At 46.2% G+C, this 18,646-nt stretch overlaps 1 long non-coding RNA gene and 1 other non-coding gene across 2 annotated transcripts in view; both read left to right on the top strand.

Moving 5' to 3' along the window:
* LOC123595303 overlaps positions 1-18,646 on the top strand; it is a 363,332-nt gene that overhangs the window by 301,415 nt on the left and 43,271 nt on the right. The gene's annotated exons all lie outside the window — the stretch shown is intronic.
* Positions 10,591-10,675, top strand: TRNAR-UCG. Its single transcript has one exon. It is a non-coding gene; the product is annotated as a tRNA-Arg (tRNA).

Genomic DNA, 18,646 nt, shown 5'->3' with positions numbered 1-18,646 from the left:
TTCCAGGGAGAAAGGTAGAGGGAAGGCAGGTAATCTTTGCGAATGGGAAGGTCCTTTGCATAAACCCAACCAAAATAAAAATCCCTCAGCCCACTTATCATTAGAGTGAAGAAAATCCAAACGAGGGCTTCTCCACCACTTTAGGGCTGGCTCTAGGGAAATTTACAAAGCAGAAGCTTCTCCTTGCTCCTTTCCACTCTTTCTCTCCCCAACTCTAAGTCTGTCTGAACCCTGCTCATTTCTCATCAGCTCCTAACATTAGGTCCTTCCCGAAAGCACTGACTTGTGAAAAAAAAATTTTAATGTTTATTTATTTTTGAGAGTGAGAGAGACAGAGCACAAGTTGGGGAGGGACAGAGAGAGAGAGAGAGAGGGAGACACAGAATCCAAGCTGTCAGCACAGAGCCTGACAGGGGGCTGGAACCCACGAACTGTGAGATCAAGACCTGAGCCTAAGTCAGATGGTTAACCAACTAAACCATCCAGCTGCCCTCCGAAAGCACTGACCTTTAAAGTAGAACTATAAAACATTTTTCTAGAAAGCAAGAGTAAAAGAAAATGAGTCTACAGTGGTGGCAAGATGAGGGACGGGTTTCATCTTTCTGGTCATTCCCCTGAAATCTGGTCTCAAAAGAAACAACAGATGACAAAGAACCAATCCCCATATGACTTAGATGGTACTCACAGATACCCCTCCCATGCTTTGTTTACCTAGGAGAAGGCAAGACACAGACTCTACTAACTCCCGTTTTTGCCTCAAGAATGGTAAGCTGAAGTGTTACTCCTCACTGATCAATGGGAACAAAATACTTGCAGCTATGGTCTGAAATTTTGTGTCCTCCCCAAATTAATATGCTGCATCTTAACCTCCAAAGATAATGATGTTAGGAGGTGGGGCCTTTGGAAGGTGATAGATTCTGAGGGTGGAGTCCTCATGAATGGGATCAGTGCCCCTGTAAAAGGGACCCCAGAGAGCTCCCCGGCCCTCTGAGGACTCCGAAAGAAGGCACAGCGATGAACCAGAAGACGGCTCCCAGCCCACCATGCTGGCATTCTCACCTGGGACTTGAAGCCTCTAGTACTGTGAGAGCTAAATTTCCATTGTTTATAAGCAATCCAGTCTGTGCTATTTCCCCCCAGTTTTATTGAGATACAGTCAACATATCACGTTGTATAAGTTTAAGGCGTATAAGCTGACTGTTTTGTTACGTGTATGTATTGAGAAATGATGAATGTGGCATTTTGTTCACCTGCCAGAACAGACTAAGATCCTTTTCAACTAAACTTTGGTCGAGATTCTTTCCTTCTGCCAGGGCCCTGAACCTTGGGCCCCCCTCCACCTGAGATATTGGACAGTCCCTCCTGAGGACAGTCTGACCTTAGCTTAAACCATTCTCAGATCCCCTGTCCAGTTGGGCCACCCTCTCTTCCCACGTCCCACACCTGCTTCCTCTAGCCTTTCATTCCTCCTTAGAAAGGAAAACCCCTTTGCCTAACCTCTGAAACACTTCAGTGTTATGACCAGAGCACCTTCCTTCTTGCTACCGTTGCACTCCCCATATCGCAACAGCCTCTTTCCTCCCTTGTGATAATCCTTTCAAAAAGTCTCTCTTTACCAAGTCCAGATTGGTTTATTTGGCAGTATTCTTTGAGAACAACAATACCTGAATCCCTTTTTGCGACTTCCCTTTGCATCTTTACATCACCATGGCCTGGTTCCTGCTGTGATAGTGACATGGAAACGTTGGGGTTCAGAGCAAATGTTCAAGAAAGAATTCTTGAGTCGTGTTTGGTGCAAAAGTGTGGTTTTGTTAAAGCACGGGGACAGACCTGTGGGCAGAAAGAGCTGCTCTGGGGTTGTGAGGGGTGACTGATTATACCCTTTCAAGTTGGCAGGGGGTTAGGGACAGTACAAACCTCCAAGGTATTTTGGAAACAAGGTTTCCAGGGTCCTGAGTGGACTAGCTCTTCTTAGGAAAACGTCATTTATTACCATTTAGTAAAACCCTTCAGATGTATACCAGTGAGGCCATATGCCTGGAGGATGATTACCAGCCTATATCTTGAGGTAGAGATAAAGGAATTTTCCAAAGGAATTTCTCTATGTTAAAAGAGACTTCCAAGAGCCTGTGTGGCTCAGTCAGTTAAGCAACTGACTTCGGCTCAGGTCATGATCTCATGGTTTGTGGGTTCAAGCCCCATGTCGGGCTCTGTGCTGACAGCAGGCCTGGAACCTGCTTCAGATTCTGTGTCTCCCTCTCTCTCTGTTCCACCCCTGCTCATTCTCTGTCTCTGTCTGTCTTTCAAAAATAAATCAACATTAAAAAAGTATTAAAAAAAAAAGGGGGGGGGGACGCCTGGGTGGCTCGGTCGGTTAAGTGTCCTACTTCGGCTCAGGTCATGATCTCGCAGTCTGTGAGTTCAAGCCCCGCATTGGTCTCTGTGCTCACAGCTCAGAGCCGGGAGCCTGTTTCAGATTCTGTGTCTCCCTCTCTCTCTGACCCTCCCCCATTCATACTATGTCTCTCTCTCTGTCTCAAAAATAAATAAATGTTAAAAAAAAATTTTTTTTAAAGAGACTTACAGGATCCTGCGCGGTCGGGACAATGTTAAGCTAAGGTTGCCTTTTCCCTTTAGCAAAGTGTCATTACTGAGGCAGCTGAGCTCCTACAGGGAGGTCACTCTGCCTATTTCAAGGACTTGTCAGTGGACTGTATGCAGTAAGGAAATTTAATATTTTTTTTTTTTTTTTGCTTTTGTTTCCCACATTGATACCAGTGGCAATGGGACCTGACAAGAAAGAGTTATGGGAGTCTTCATGAACCCTGTATGATGGGGTCTCCCCAGCAGTAAATTTCCATTCAAATCTGAGCCTTGAAAGTCCAGGAAATAGCTTTGAGAAGGGTTGCAAAAAATATCAATAATAATAATAATAATAATAATAATTAAGCTGATCAACCAAAGAAAAGTCTAAGTGGGATAATGTATGTCCTTTGTTTCTCTGTATGATTTAAAAGTCTGGAAAGATGCACTAAAAGGAGTTTTGTGGATCATGCGGTCTCAAATTCCATTTGAGCCATAATCTCTCAATAAGGGGATCCCACGGAGCTGTGACTCAAGGCTATCCGATCTCCTAAACGTTTTACACCGAACTCTTAACAGGGCCCAAAATGTCACCGTAAGGCTCGAATAGAAAAGGGAAAAAAACCTTCTTACTGACTATACCACTCCCTGTGAACCTGGCCTTTGGGAGTATATTTGACTTACTGAGGTATTTTTTTAAGTCAGAAGAATTTTTCCTGAGTATCCAACCTCTGTCATCATTTCACCAGTAATAATGTGAAGATTAAGCCCCTTGGCAGAGAAAAGTTCCCCTCAGCTACCTGTGGTTTCCTCCACAGATGTGCTGTCAACCACTAGATGCAGCTAAGGATGCAAAATGTCGGAAATCCCCAAGGATCTCGGAAAAGGACCCTATTTTAAATGTAGACAAAAGACAGCCTCCAGTACACCCATTCAGGCACATCCCTGACAGTCCTTGACCTCAGTGCCCTGGCTCTTCAGTATCCTGTTGGCCAAGTCTCCGTCTTCAGTTGTCCCAGCTTTAGTTACGTTACAGGAGTTTGTCTGCTGATGGACAAGACTGCCTCCCTCCCTGTCCTTTCTCCCTCCCTCCCTCCCTCCCTCCCACACACCCACCCATTTGCTCCTTCGGAGCTGTCTCCACTTCCGTCAGGATTGTATACGTGTGTGTCGTTGGAGATGCTCATCTGTACCTCAAACCCCGACCTCTCTTCTGCACTCTCCCCTGATTCACTCTGGTAGATCAGCTTTGCTGTCCGCTCCACAGCCAATAGGCATCTCAATGTTCCCATGTCCAAAAGGCACTCCTGATTTCTCTGAGGATCCTGCTCCTCCCCCCACCTGGCCCATGTCAACACCGACCCCTCCATGCTGTCTCCCAGGCCCCCAAACTCTGAGCCATCCTGACTCACCTCTCTTACTGCTGACATCCAACCTGGCAGCAAATGCCATGGGTTCTTCCTTCAGAATGTGCCCCAAACCGCCCCACTTCTCATCACCCTGATCTAAGTTTCTCTCCTTTCTTACGTCTAAAATGAATAGGGGCGCCTGGGTGGCGCAGTCGGTTAAGCGTCCGACTTCAGCCAGGTCACGATCTCGCGGTCCGTGAGTTCGAGCCCCGCATCAGGCTCTGGGCTGATGGCTCAGAGCCTGGAGCCTGTTTCCAATTCTGTGTCTCCCTCTCTCTCTGCCCCTCCCCCGTTCATGCTCTGTCTCTCTGTCCCCAAAATAAATAAACGTTGAAAAAAAAATTTTAAATGAATACATCTTGCTGTCCTATTTGTCTTCAGAAAATGGCCAGAGTCCCTTCCCCCCCCCCCGCCCGCCCCACCCCGCAAAACTCTTTGATCTGAGTTAGGAAAATTTGCCAAGACACTGCAGAGAGTTTCCATATATCCTCTGGTCAGCCTCCCCTGGTGTTCACTCTTACACAATGACAGCACATTTCTTAAAACTAAGAAATTAACGTTGGCACAATCCTGTTAACTCTGTTAGGGACTATATTTGGATTTCCTAAGCTGTTCCACGAATGACCATTCTCTGTCCCAGGATCCCATTCAGGACCCCACACTGCATCTAGGCAACATGTCTCCTAGTTTCTTCTGACCTGTGACAATCTCTTGTCTTTTCCTTTCATGACACTTTTGAGGAGGACTGGCTGGGCATGCTGTAGAAAGATCCTCAATTTGGGTTTGTCTGTCATATGTCTTATCACTGTGATGTCAACCTTGACACTCAGGTCAGGTGCTGCCTTCCAGCTTTCTTCCCTGTAAATTTCCTCTTTTGCTCTTTCTGTACAGAGTGTATTGTTCAAACAGGCTAGCTCATGTCCACTCGCTCCTCAAAATGTTTTTTTTTTAATTTGTGAATATTTATTTATTTATTTGAGAGAGAGTGAGAGAGAGGCAGAGCACGAGCCAGGGGAGGGGCAGAGAGAGAGAGGGAGACACAGAATGCGAAGCAGGCTCCAGGCTCTGAGCTGTCAGCCCGATGCGGGGCTTGAACTCACGAACTGCAAGATCATGACCTGAGCTGAAGTCAGAAGCTTAACCGACCGAGCCACCCAGGTGCCCTGTTCAAAATGTTCTGACAGCTTCCTGTCTTATTTACAATGACCTGTGAGGCTTTGCATGGCTGACCCCTGCTTCCAGCTGACTTCCTCCCTGATGACTCCCTGGCTCTCTCCTGCCGTCTCAACCCCCTGGCTTCTTGGTGGTCCTTGAACACTCAAGCATGCACTTATCTCACGGCCTTTGCAATGAACACTCTCCCCACTGCTGCTGTCTCCACAGGACTCCCTGCCTTCTTTTTCTTCGAATCTCTGCATTTGCTGCTTAACCTGTGTGAAACCTTTCTACCACTCAGCACCCTATCTGGCTTTCCCCAGGCCATTTGCATCTCCCTTGAGAGCATCTAGCTTTTGATCAAAATGTGTGGGATTCTGTTGCCTACAATTCCCAGGGTCAGCCATTAGTACGGCCACATAGGAGGTGCTCAAACAAATACAGTCAAGTGAATGAGTACAGAAATGTCAAATGAATAGTGGCAGAAAGTTGATCACTAGCAATCTCTATATCAGTTTTACATTGTATTAGGAAAATGTGGTATTTTCTGCTCCAATGGTGTATGAAGAAAAAAAACACCCTATTACAAACCAGGAAAGCAGAAACGAAGTCCTTTTCATAAAAACTTTCAATTTTGCCTACCAACATTGAGAATTATAATGAGCTACATGGGACATTTGCCTGGTTTTAAATATCAGGATATGGACCACTGAGTTAAAGATTCGAAGGTAATCCAGGATATTTCTATGCACAAGCACCCCAGAGCATCAGCCTGTTGGGAGGTTCAGGATCTTTTGGGGGCAAACTTAGCAGTGGCTGTTGTGGCCCTGAAAGGGTTAAATGTGCTTAACCGCCCAAGTACTAGTGTGCTTGTTGTACGATTCAGCGTATGAGTGTCTCCGTATTTATTACACAATAGAACAATGGGAATTCTCAGTGGGGAGCGGCTATTTAAACAGAAGAAAGCTCGTAGTGGCACTTTGGAGTAATATTTTTTCGTAACTCATCTAAATTCCTTTTTACCCCTCATCCTGGGATCTCTGGACAGTGAGGCTAGTGGCCACTTCTCATCAGGATGAATTTGGGCAAACTGTGGGCATTTGCTTCTGTTTGCCCGGAAGAGTCCATGTATTAGCCTTCTTTAGTTTTATTTGTGAACACATATTTACAGGAGTACCATACTATACCAGGCAAGTACTACATCCTGCAGTGTTGATGGGCTGAAGGAACATTCTAAAGACAGGAAGTAAGAGAAGGGAGAAGCTACAAATATAAAATGCTTTGTGAATTACTTTTTCCATCATTTATCTTGAGTCGGTATAATGAATACAGACCATCCTCAGAATGAGATCAGTATAGGCAAGCTGCAAAACTTCAGATAAAGAATTATACAACTAACAGGGAATATTTTTATATATTATCGCATTGGATACAAATACAAATTTGGTGTTAGTAGAAATGCTGCTCTTGCCAATGATATGTTTGGAAAAACTAAGTGGTAACTCCAGGTGTTTCTTACATCCTATAGTTACTGCGCATTCCAATGTATTTTAACAATTTTGGAACTCAACATTACTGAGTATTACAATTTCAGGGTCATTCGGGGACAAAGAGAGATTTTCTTTTTAAAAAAAAATTTTTTTTTTATGTTTACTTATTTTTGAGAGACAGAGTGTGAGCAGGGGAAAGGCACAGAGAGAGAGGGAGACACAGAATCTGAAGCAGGCTTCAGGCTCTAAGCTGTCAGCACAGAGCCAGACGCGGGGCTTAAATTCACAAACTGTGAAGTCATGACCTGAGCGGAAGTTGGATGCTTAATCGACTGAGCCACCCAGGCGCCCCTAAGAGAGAGATTTTCTTACCATCTGCGATAATAAGACCTTAGTCGTGTTCATCAATGTCATTGCAAAATATTCTTTAAACACCAGTAAGTGCAGTCCTCTAATGCAGACATTTTTTGCTTTTTTTTTCCCCCTAGTATTTTTTTCAGAGACTGCAACACACATTTCTGTCAAGAAATTCTTTGTGCTTTCTAATGAATGATACAGAACTACTCTTGTTAATACGAGTGCAGATGAAACAGTAGGAGATGCATTCTCAGGTTCTTAGGGAATCCTTTATTTTTTAAGACAAACGTAAGATTACTTGGGTAAGAGCTTGAGGTCACAATTCTTCCGGAAGAACAAAAAATTGTCAATTGTATGTGCACATTGTTAATTTTGAAGAGTTATAGTGTTTCTTTAGCAACCCATCTGGTGTCACTTTTATTTTTTAGCAACCAGAGTTTCTGACTAGTAAGAAGCGATAACCCCTCCAGTTTTGTCCCTGCTTCCACTGCCGAATTGAATTAATAAGTTACTGCTCACAGAACCTTGAGTGCTCCAAAAATCTAATTTATGAAAAGGTACCTGAGAATACCAGCAAAAAAGATTTTCACAGTTTTTGCATTTTGGCATATTTGCTTCAATAATTTTAAAGAAACAGTGTTAACAGATATATTTCTGTAGCTACCATTCCTTCCCCCTCCCTCCCAGAGCTGGTCAGTGTCAGTTAAATGATCTTTCTTAGAGTTTTACTACATGAGGATTGTTTGGAATTTTAAAAAATGCATGTAGTCACCAATAACCTTTCAACTTGTTTTCCCCCCACTCAAAGCGATGTTTCAAGTTTTACCGTGTTTACACGAGTAGCTGTGGTTTCTTCATTTGAATTGCCAGGAGAGATTTCATGATGCGAACGTATCATAATCCATTCACTTCCCTGTTGCTGGATCTTTGATGTTTTGTTTGATTTGTTGTTTGCCGTAAAAAGCCTTAGAGCCTTAGAAAACATCTATGCACCTCCCTATTTGTGGGCACACGGGGGGGATTTCTCTAGGGCATATAACTAGAAGTCGAATGGCTGCGTTGTTGACTATAGCAATCTTGAACTTCATTAGATTTTGCACAATTGCCTCCGAAGGGGTTGCATTAATTCTCTTTCCTGCCGGTCATGTGTGGTTGTTTCCACTTTCTCATATTCCTGGTTTCATCACACTTTTCATGCCTTTAAGCAGTCTGATATGTGTGAAGTCACATCTTGTTCACTTATTTATTTGTGTGTTTATTAAGCTTGCTTCTCTATCTTGGAACTTCCAGATCTGGATAATTCTAGAAGTCTTTCTTTTTCTCAGTTTTAGGCTGCAATTTAAGTAAGTGATAATGGGAAACAGACAAAATGAGGTGTGGTTGGGGATTTTTCTTTTTGGTATAATTTAATCTTCTTTTCCCGGACTGAACATAGCAGGGCATGTTCAGGAGAGACAGCTTGCGTCTATAAATATGATGACCACACACCTTTCCTAGTAGGCTTCATGTTCCACACCATCAAGCCTCACCCTTGGCAGAGAGGTGGATGAATGAATATATGGTCGGCGTGGGGGTCCTGGATGAACAACATGGGATTATTGGCAGGGACACCCAAAGGTGGCATTATATAATTCTCTTACTTTTATTGGTAACCTCAGAGAATATACCGCAACTCCCTTCTTCAGCTGCTTATGAAAAGGCTTTTCTTTACTCCTGTTAAACACTGATCATCGTACACAATTGCTGACCCAATGCCTTCTATTCATCAGCTCCATTATCTGTCTGTTCAGTACTCCAGATTATACCCAGCTACAGTGGTCTTCCAACCACTTCTTCATGATGCCAACCGCAGGACCTTTGCATGTGCTACTCCTTCTACTGTCTGGAAGACATTGTTTCTTAGATGTTAACATTATTAGCTCTTTTAAAAGTCATCCATTTCTCTCAGATCAAGAGTCACCTGCTTAGAGAATCTGACCAAGACCATTTGTCTATCCAACTGTCCCTTCTTTATCACACCACCTTGTTTTTATTTTCTTCATAGTATACATATGAAATCACCCTTGTCAGGTGTTTGTCTTTTTTTTGTCTGTCTATCCTATTAGAACTTAAATTCTAAAAGAACTAGTCTGCCTGGCTTATGCCAATGTCCCAGTACCCGAATCAAGAGCTTCTCCTTCAGTTTTTATTGAGGGAATACATGGTCTCTGTTTTAGGGAAGAGTATAAGATTATTCTCATTTTATCCCACAAACATTTGAGATTCTGCCCTGGGCCAGACTTTGAGAAACATTTTGAAGACATAGAGGTCCACAAGGCTCTAGCCCTCCAGTAACTCACAGTCTGGAAATGTCACATGCTTTGTGATGTTCGGTAAAACAACAGTGATGGGCTCAACCTGGGAGCAAAGACAGTACAGGCTCATAGTGTCTTTTTGATTTACAGAAAGACAACAAGTCCTGCTCTCTAGCTTTGCAACTATTGGCCATCCAAAATTAGATAGAGAAAAATGGGAGGAAAATCAATGCACGTGGGAAATAAACACCCAATGCGACAGAAAATAGTGAAGTGGCTGCTCAAACAACGAGGCGGGTGAGACATAACAAGTGTTGGTGAGGATGTGCAGAGAAGAGAACCTTTGTACCCTGTCCTCGGGTATATACACTGGTGCCAGCACCATGGAAAAGCAGTGTAAAGATTTCTCAAAAAATTAAAAGGAGAACTGCCATCTGATGCAGCAGTTAAACATCTGAATATTCATCCAAAGAAATTAAAATCAGTATCCTGAAGAGATACCTGCATTCCCATGTTCTTTGAAGCTTTACTTTCAATAACCAAGATATGGAAACACCCTATGTATATATCACGTAAGGCACTAATGATGTATGAGACATATATATATATATATATCAGGACATATATCACATGAGGGTATTATGCTAAGTGAAATAAGCCAGACAAAGACAAATACTGTGTAATCTCCCTTAAATATGGACTCCAAAAAAGACAAACTCAGAAAGAACAGAGTAGAATGGTGGTTACCAGGGCTTAGGGGGTAGGGGACACAGGGAGATCTTGTTGAATGGGTACAAACTTCCAGTTATATATGATCAACAAATTTGGGGGAATCTAATGTATAGTATGGTGGTTATAAACTAATAATATTGTACAATAGACATGAATGTTGCCAGGACAGTAAGTAGATCTTGAAAGTTCTCACCACAAAAAAGGAATGGTAATTATGTGATGCTAGGGGAGGGTAGTAGCTAATACCGTGTGGATAACCATCTTGCAATTTATACGGGCGTCAAATCCTTAAAGTCACAGGATGCTGTATGTCAATGATATGTCAATAAAGCTGAGGGAAGGAGACATGCTGGGATTACAGCTAGTGACATGACTCAGAGCAAGCTTCTGCCACCGCCATTTTTTTTTTCAAGCGTACGTTGATTTATCCATAGTAGAGTATGCTCTGTTTCTCCCAACGGCAAAAGTCCCTCCCAACATGGAAACACATCCTCGCTTTCGTTTCTCCATGAAAATGGGAAAAGGTACCCAGTGAGTGTCCAGTAAGATCAAGAACAAGAGGCGTGGGGCGCCTGGGTGGCTCAGTCGGTTGAGCGTCTGACTTCGGCTCAGGTCATGATCTCCCAGTCCGTGGGTTCGAGCCCCGCGTCGGGCTCTGTGCTGACAGCTCAGAGCCTGGAGCCTGCTTCGGAATCTGTGTCTCCCTCTCTCTCTGTCCCTCCCCCTGCTTTGTCTCTCAAAAAAAAATAAATGAGTAAGAGGCAGCTTAGAGATGACCACAGTCCCATTGAGACACATCAGTGGAGGGTCACAGTTACTGAATGAGAGACCAAACTCAAAGTTTCAGAAGGGCTACATTTCTTTCCAACTGTGCCTGAGAAACACAGGAGATGATGCCTAGACACATAGGCTGTGTGTTTGGACAAGAGCAGGAATCTCATTTCATGAAGGTTTTGATGGGGAGATGGGTGGGAGGTGGGATCCATGGTTTATGTGAGAGCCAGGGGAACCTGGGTGATGGTATAATTTGAGGCCACCAGCAGTAATTGAGCTTAGCGGACAACAAAAAAATAAAATGCAATTTGGGACGTTAATAATTATTGAATGTCATTAGGAGCATTGAGTGTAGGAAAGAGACTAACGGTACCTTCTGGGCTGCTGGAGACGGCTATTTATTTTCCTAAAGCCAGGGGCTGCACTAAAAGGGCTACCCTTTGGGAAATAAGATATAATTACTGTTTGAGAAGAAATCCTGCAGCTTAGCCATTCAGGGGATTCTACACGGACTTGAGCAGCACACTGTGCGTGTGACGCAGAACAGAGCTCAGCGGCCGCTGAAGAGCGCTTCCTGGTCTCGGTCACAGAGCTAGGTGTCCAACAGGCTGCTTGCCAGGCCTGCACTGCACCTTAAACCTCCTCTTTCTAACCTTCCAACTGACATCCTGCTGGAAGAGTGCCTCTGGGTCTGTCCCAGGTGTCCCAGAGGAACACCTAATTAGACACAGAAGACGTGATCTGAAAGGAGAATGTACGTTGGTGGGCCTGTTGAAAATAGGCACTCCGCTAAAGAGCACGGAACCTGAAGAGACTGACTTCTCCATAAGTCCTGTGGTCAAGCATGCATTCTAGGTGAGCGCCGTGCAGTTTGCTCCAGTGGTTTGCACCGTTTAGTGTGAGTACAACCTATGCCATTTGCCCAAGTGCTCCAACCCAGTCCCAGTGAGTGTGCATTGGGTGCAAAAGCGGCTCGGCCCAAATGTAGAGAAGGCTCCTACCTCCTATGATGCACGCAACAGCCCCCACAACAAAAATCTATCTGGCCTAAATGCCCAGAGCACCAAGGTTCTCCAACACCGCTCCGTATGAACGAGTAGGTATCAGGCGATCAGTTCCCTACCATGGCCCATCGTCAGTAAGTAGGCAGCCAGCCAAGGCCATTTCACAGTCTGCATTTGTGCTAAGCAAATATGACTACACTTTGCATGCTTACACCGCTGTTGAAGCCGTCATTGCATTGCACGCTGGCAGAAACAGAAATGCAGTTTCCACAACACCTCCTCCCTCCAGTGCTGTGGGAGTCAGCTGCCAGAGCATGTCTGAAACTACTGTGGATGTTGGTGACTTCCAGGCAGGAGGTCCCAGATTGGAGATAAGGTCCATTTATCTTCACCAAAAAGACCTAGGACACCTGTGCTCTAAGCCAGATCTTGTGTTAATCTCATGTTTTCAGGGTTCTCCTCCTGACTTTGCGTGGGGCATTTATTTCATCACCATGGATGTGTAGTCTATGCTGATTTCCTCCCAAAATGTATCATTCTGTAAATATTTGATGAGAGTTGGGCACTGTTCAAAGGATTAGGGATAAAAGAAGGTGTCAGATGGATGGAGCATCGCCCCTTCTGGAGAAAAGGTGAGTCTCATCAAGGGTTGTGAAGGTTTGCAGATTTCAAAAGCCTTTTTACTAAGGAGGGATAGAGATGATCTTCAGCTGGAAGTCACAGGGTTGTACTTGAGCAGTAATTGTGCCACCAGTAAACGTAGCCCATAATAGAAAATCTACGTAGGAAACATGACGTGCTCTGCTGACCGAGCCCTCTTGTGCCAGAATGTGCGTGGAGGCTCTAGCTGGGGGGGTATGAGAAGGGGGTTGCTGGCCCGGCTCGGAGCAGGGCAGTGCCCCCCACCTCTGGGCAGCATCAGCTGAGACAGCAGCCCAGCCCAGAGGGAAACAGAATTCTCAGCCTGGGTTCATAAGTAAGTTGGAGGTTCCTGAAATAAAGCCCCTGGAAAATCAGCACTGCTTTATAATTGCTGAGTCTTCAGTGTTTAGGAGACGTGAAAGTAGGGAGCACCAACTGTCTGCTTGGGCATGTTTCCAGATTTCAAGGTTGGGGCTGTGATGGTGCCTTCATGTCCCCAAAGCCACTCTGCATTGTTCTCCATCGCCCACTACCCCCGTCCACCCCCTGAAGGTTGATGGTTGTGGATCACGTCAGCTGGAAGCGTGCCTTTGGGCTTCAGATTGGATCCCACCTAAAGTGATCCAGCAGTGAACTCTGGCAGGAGCCAAGAGGGAGGGAGAGAGGCATATTTGTTCCCCAAAGCTCTTCGCCACGGGATCACCTCGGGCTGACCATGTTGCTCAACTGAGGGTCATAGCTCATCTGATGGGGGTGTCACTGTCCCGTTGACACTCCGTAAATACACCGGCATTCAATCGATCACTGCATCGTGCTGACTTCATTTCTTCCAGAAGCTCCTCATCCGTGGGCGCTATGCCCTTGGATGTTTGTCTCTAGCTCCTCAGACAGCCAGTGCTTCCCCATCTCAGGACCTTCAACGTGCTGCTCTCTGTGGAACACTCCATCGCCAGCACCTTCCCGTGGGTGGCTGCGTGTCTCCTACCCTGTTTGGTGCTAGTAGGGGGTGAGTTTTCCTTCTTGAGGGCATGTCTGATTGGCTTCCCTCATCATAGTGCCTAGAATCGTGCGGGAGTTTGCAGAGGAGCTCAGTAAATGTTGAGTGAATGAAGTGAAGACTTAACTACTGGAGTGGCAAGGTCACTGCATGTTTGAGAACAGATCCCTATTTCCCTGGTGTGAAAAACGAGAGGTTGGTTAGTAGGGAGGCAGGGCAGTGAGAATGGTGGTGTGGTAGGAAAGAGAGAGGTGACAAGGACAGGAGGTATCGGTGACATGCTGTGCCCAAACTCTAAGGCTGCCCCTCCTTTGTGCAATACATTTCCCACGGAGTGTGGGTAGGAGCCTATCATATGATCATATAGCACTTCCTTGATGATGTTGCCTTATGTTGGGAAAACAGAGAGTATTGGGGTGAGGTGGCTTTGGTCTAATCACACACGCAGAGGTATTTTTCCAGCTGGTAGCAGAAACAGAAGTCAGAGATATTTGGAGTACAAGAACGACTCAGTGTGCTTCTGTAGTGTGTGGAAGGGAGGGGCGGTGTGAGAAAGAGTACTGTTGGCCTCTAGGAGCGAAAGTGATCTCTGACAGCCAGCGAGGAAGGGGGGACCTCAGTCCTACAACCAGAGGGACTGGATTTATGCAGCAACCTGAGTCAGCTTGGAAATGAATTCTTTCTGAACATACCAGATAACAGCCCAGCCTAGCAGATGCTTTGATTTTAGCATTGAGAGACCGTCAGCAGAGAACATGGCCGTGCTGTCCTGGACTTCTGTCCCACAGAGCTGGGAGCTAGTAAATGGGTGTTGTTTTAAGCTGCTAACTTTGTGTTCATTTATTTTGTAGCAGTAGCTAATATAGATAAAAAGCTAGTGGACGGAGTCACATCTACACGTGTGGTGGGACAGGGAAGGGAGGAGGGTTTGCGTTCTTTCTCCCCCAGTGTATTGCACATATGTTTTGCAGTGGTTGAATGTGTAGTGAGGGAGGGTCACAGCCCTGCTTCCCTGCTCAGGGTGACCCATGCTTGGTGACCATGGAGTTGATGGCAGGCCCTGCCAAGATGGATATAGCTCCCACCTCTCTCTGGGCATCACCAGTGCACAAATGTTTATCCTGAAATTCAGAGACATGTTACTCATTAAAGCACCTGGGGCCTGCAGTCAGAGGAGGGGAACGAAAAGACCTGCCTTTGGATACATGTGGCCTGGATGTCCCGTTGCATCATCTAGTGTGACCCAGGGCAGATTTCCAATCCCGAGCCTCAGTGTACGTGTTCATAAACTGGGGCCACTGACGCATATTATGCAAGTTCGCTCAGAGAAAAACCGAGTTAGAAATGTAAAGCTCCTTGTCCCGGGCTGACACACAGCAGGTCCTCAGTAAAGGCAGGTTATAGAACAAGAAAGAGTAACTTCCAGCAGTTGATATAGAAAATACATGTATGGGTCTGCTCAGGCCGCCATAAGAAATCACCACACCAACAAACACACATTCATCTCTCACGGTTCTGTAGGCTGGGAGTCACATCCAGGTGTGGGCGGGGCTGCTGTCTCCTGATGCCCCTGTCCTGGGCGTGTAGATTCTGTCTCCCTGCTCTGTCCTCACGTGGTCGTCTGTCTGTGCGTCTGTATTCCAGTCTCCTCTTCTTTTCTCTTTTCTTTTTTTATTTTTTTTATATTTATGTATTTTTTGAGAGACATAGAGCACAAGTTGGGGAGGGGCAGAGAGAGAAGGAGACACAGAATCCGAAGAAGGCTTCAGGGTCTGAGCTGTCAGCACAGAGCCTGACACAGGGCTTGAACCCACAAACTGTGAGATCTTGACCTGAGCCAAAGGCAGACGCTTAACCAACTGAGCCATCCAGGTGCCCCAAAGGGCCACCATTTTAGATAAAGTGACCCGTTTATGAACCATTGCAGAGTTAAGAATTTGAACACATTGCCTGGAGTTCAAAAGCATGCATTAGAGAGGCTTCTGGGTGGCTCAGTTGGTTAAGCGTCCGACTTCAGCTCAGGTTATGAACTCGTGGTTTGTGGGTTCGAGCCCCACGTCGGGCTCTGTGCTGACAGCTCAGAGCCTGGAGCCTGCTTCGGATTCTGTGTCTCCCTCTCTCTCTGCCCCTCCCCTGCTCATATTTTGTCTCTCTAAAAAAATAAATAAACATTAATTTTTTTTTAAAGCATGCAACAGAGCTAGATTTGCACTGCCATAGAAATAGCAGTCTTGCACTCCTTTTTGCAGTCCTCTGGCTCCTTGGGGGAATTGTCCCACAGTGATGGAGCCACACCCTACAAGTGGGTCTCACATAAAAGCCGTGCTGTACAGGATGCCTTCTGACCTTTCAACTCTGATAGATCTTTGGCTTTTAGGTCCAATATCATTGTAATTGGTGGGGCAAGCCCGGATGAAAAAGGGTGCAATATGGATTTTTTTTAAGTTGATTTATCCACTTTGAGAGAGAGAGAGCACACGCACATGAGCAGGGGAGGGATAGAGAGAGAATCCCAAGCTGGCCATGCACTGCCACCACAGAACCCAACACAGGGCTCGAACCCACGGAACCGTGAGTTCATGACCTGAGCCAAAACCAAGAGTCAGACGCTGAATCGACTGAGCCACCCAGGCACTCACCTTCCTTCCCATATGGGATTTTTCCAAAGGCTTGTTCCAAGTACAGGGAAGAAGGAAAGGAAAACTGTACCCAGTGTGGTTTGTGACCAGGGAAAGATGCTCCCTGCTTACCTTGCTAAACTATTAGCAATAGGTTACAGTCAGCGCCTCCTGTTATCGGTACTGGCACTGGGAACTGAAATGTCAGTGATTAAGCGTTTCCATGGGGATCCTCCCCTGCTTCCTGGTTGTGGGCACATTCCTCACGCCCACGTTCGGGGATAATGGGTGTTGGTGGTGTCTTTTGCTGTGTCCCACACTGTGCAGCTGGCCTGCGCCCCGGCGTCTCTCACGAACAGGCTGGATTTCAGTTAGGGGTGCCCACCTGCTTGTTCTCCATGCTCATTTCCACAGACAGGACCTCACGGGATGCCCACGGAGCCTCGGCCAGAATTGAATGTATTTTGTTTCAACAAGACTCACTAGCTGAGGCTCGCACGGGAAAAACGTAGTAGCCTGCCGTGCTGCTGGCACCTGGGCCACATCGGCTCTGTGAGGCCGTCCTCTCCTCCTTCAGCCCATGTGCAGTGCTCTGTGTCACTGCCGTGGAGCTCAGCTCTTCATCTCATGGCATAACAGACTCCTGTCCCCTCACTTCACCTTTTCTTTGTTTTATAGGTGTGTGGTTGGCTGTCCGTCCTTTCTGCTCTCAGCAGTCAGCACGTATGCACTGCTTTGGGGATTGGATTGGTATTGTGCACATTTCAGATTTTCGAGGACCTTTCCTAATCCCTTCCTCAGTTGTGATTTATGTACGTCTTCTGTTTGACCAGCACTTTGGCTTAAGTCCTAGCACCAGCTGCTTGTTTGCTCTGTTTTCCTTTTGATCTGACCGCCGTTGATGAGATGTAAGGACCGGATGTACACGGGTTTGGGCAGTTTCCAATGCATTGTGTTTAGTAACTCAAAGTCCCTGCCTCCTGGGAGCCTCTATCTGAGCGAGGCTGAAATAGCGGCTCATAAGCTAACGCTTAGGGAACTAACCAGAAGAAATGTGTGTTAGCCATCACACCCAGGGCTCACCTCCCCTCTCTGAGCGAGGTAGAGTCTTCTCAGGTTGCAGATGAGGAAGCCAAAGGCTCAGAAAGTCACTGAAGCACTCTCTGTGTACACCCAGCGTCACCTGACCCCACATGGCATGTCCTCTCCATTAGCACTGCCCTGGGCAGGAGAGGATATGTAGCAGTTCGTTGGTTAGAAGAAAAGTTGCATTTCTTCTCGTGGGTTCTCTCTCAATCTCATCTCCATCTACATAAATTCACAACCCCTTCCAGACATTGCCAGATGTGCCCAGGGCAGAAGAATCACCCCTCCCTCTCCCAGCTGGGAACCACTGCCTTGTGGGTATTGTGAGTAATGAGAAAAATGAAGTAAATACTGCTTCTTACGTTTTTGTTTTTTTTTTTCTGAGTCTGGCCTATGGACCACCTGCAGTAAGCAGAATAATGCCCATTGTCTCCCTGCGAAACAGATCTACACCCTAGTCGCCAAAACCGGGAATGTGTTGGTTTATAGGGTAAAAGGGACTTTGCAGGTATGACTAAGCTAGGGACCTTAAGGTGTAGAGGTGATCATGCATTAGTGAGGTGGGTCCGAGGTAATCACAGGGATCCTTCTAGAGGAGGGCAGTGGAAGATTTGACTCCAGAAAAAGCAAGCCAGGGGGTGCAGCGTGAGAAAGAGAGCCTTTCCCAGCGGCAAAGATAAATACATATGCAGGGCTGGAAGCCAAGTCAGAAGAGGCAGCGGTGCCTGCATTACAGATACAGGAAGAGGAGGAATGCCGAGGCATCAGCTGAGGCATGCCGAAAGCCTCTAGAAGCTTCAGAAGGCTCAGAAATAGATTCTCCCCTCGAGCTTCCAGAAGCAACACAGCCCTGTTCACACCACGCTTTAGCTCACTGAGGCTTTTGTCACCTGAGCTCCAGGCCTGGAAGAGATCAAATTCGTGTCTGAAACCACTCCGTTGGTGGTAATTTGTATTAGCAGGGGTAGTAAGCTAACACACGGCCTCCATCAGATTACCTGATGCGGGGCTGCGAACACAGATTCCTGGTGCTCAGATGCAGAGAATCAGACCTTTCTGGAGGCAGAGCCCCGGCACCTGCCCTCTTACCCAGCACAGAGCAGGTACCGTCTGGGACGCTAACATCTGAGAAGCACTGAGTGAGTGTGACTTTGGGCGGCTTTCCTGTGCATGACAGAATCATCCTGCCCTTCTTCAGGAAGTACAGACTTCTAAAACATCTTTCTGAAAGCTCTCCACCATTTTTCCCTAAAACTGAAAAAAAAAAAAAAGAAAAAAAGAAAGGAAAAAGAAGGGGAGGATAAATCCCACCCCCACATGTGAATCTGAGTTGGGTTTGCACACAGAGGATTTGACTGTTGTTGCAAAAGGGGCTCCCGTTTCGGTCTTGGAGGGCATCTGGTTACATGCCAGGACCGGGGCAGCTACTTCTGATGGGCCTTCCAGACTCAGTATTCCAGGTGCTAGGTAAGCCCCGCTCCCAAACACATTTGCACCGGTGCGTC

The sequence above is a fragment of the Leopardus geoffroyi genome, chromosome X, assembly GCF_018350155.1.
Source record: "Leopardus geoffroyi isolate Oge1 chromosome X, O.geoffroyi_Oge1_pat1.0, whole genome shotgun sequence".
NCBI classification, from domain to species: Eukaryota; Metazoa; Chordata; class Mammalia; order Carnivora; family Felidae; genus Leopardus; species Leopardus geoffroyi.
This window is presented reverse-complemented; position numbering and strand designations above follow the sequence as displayed.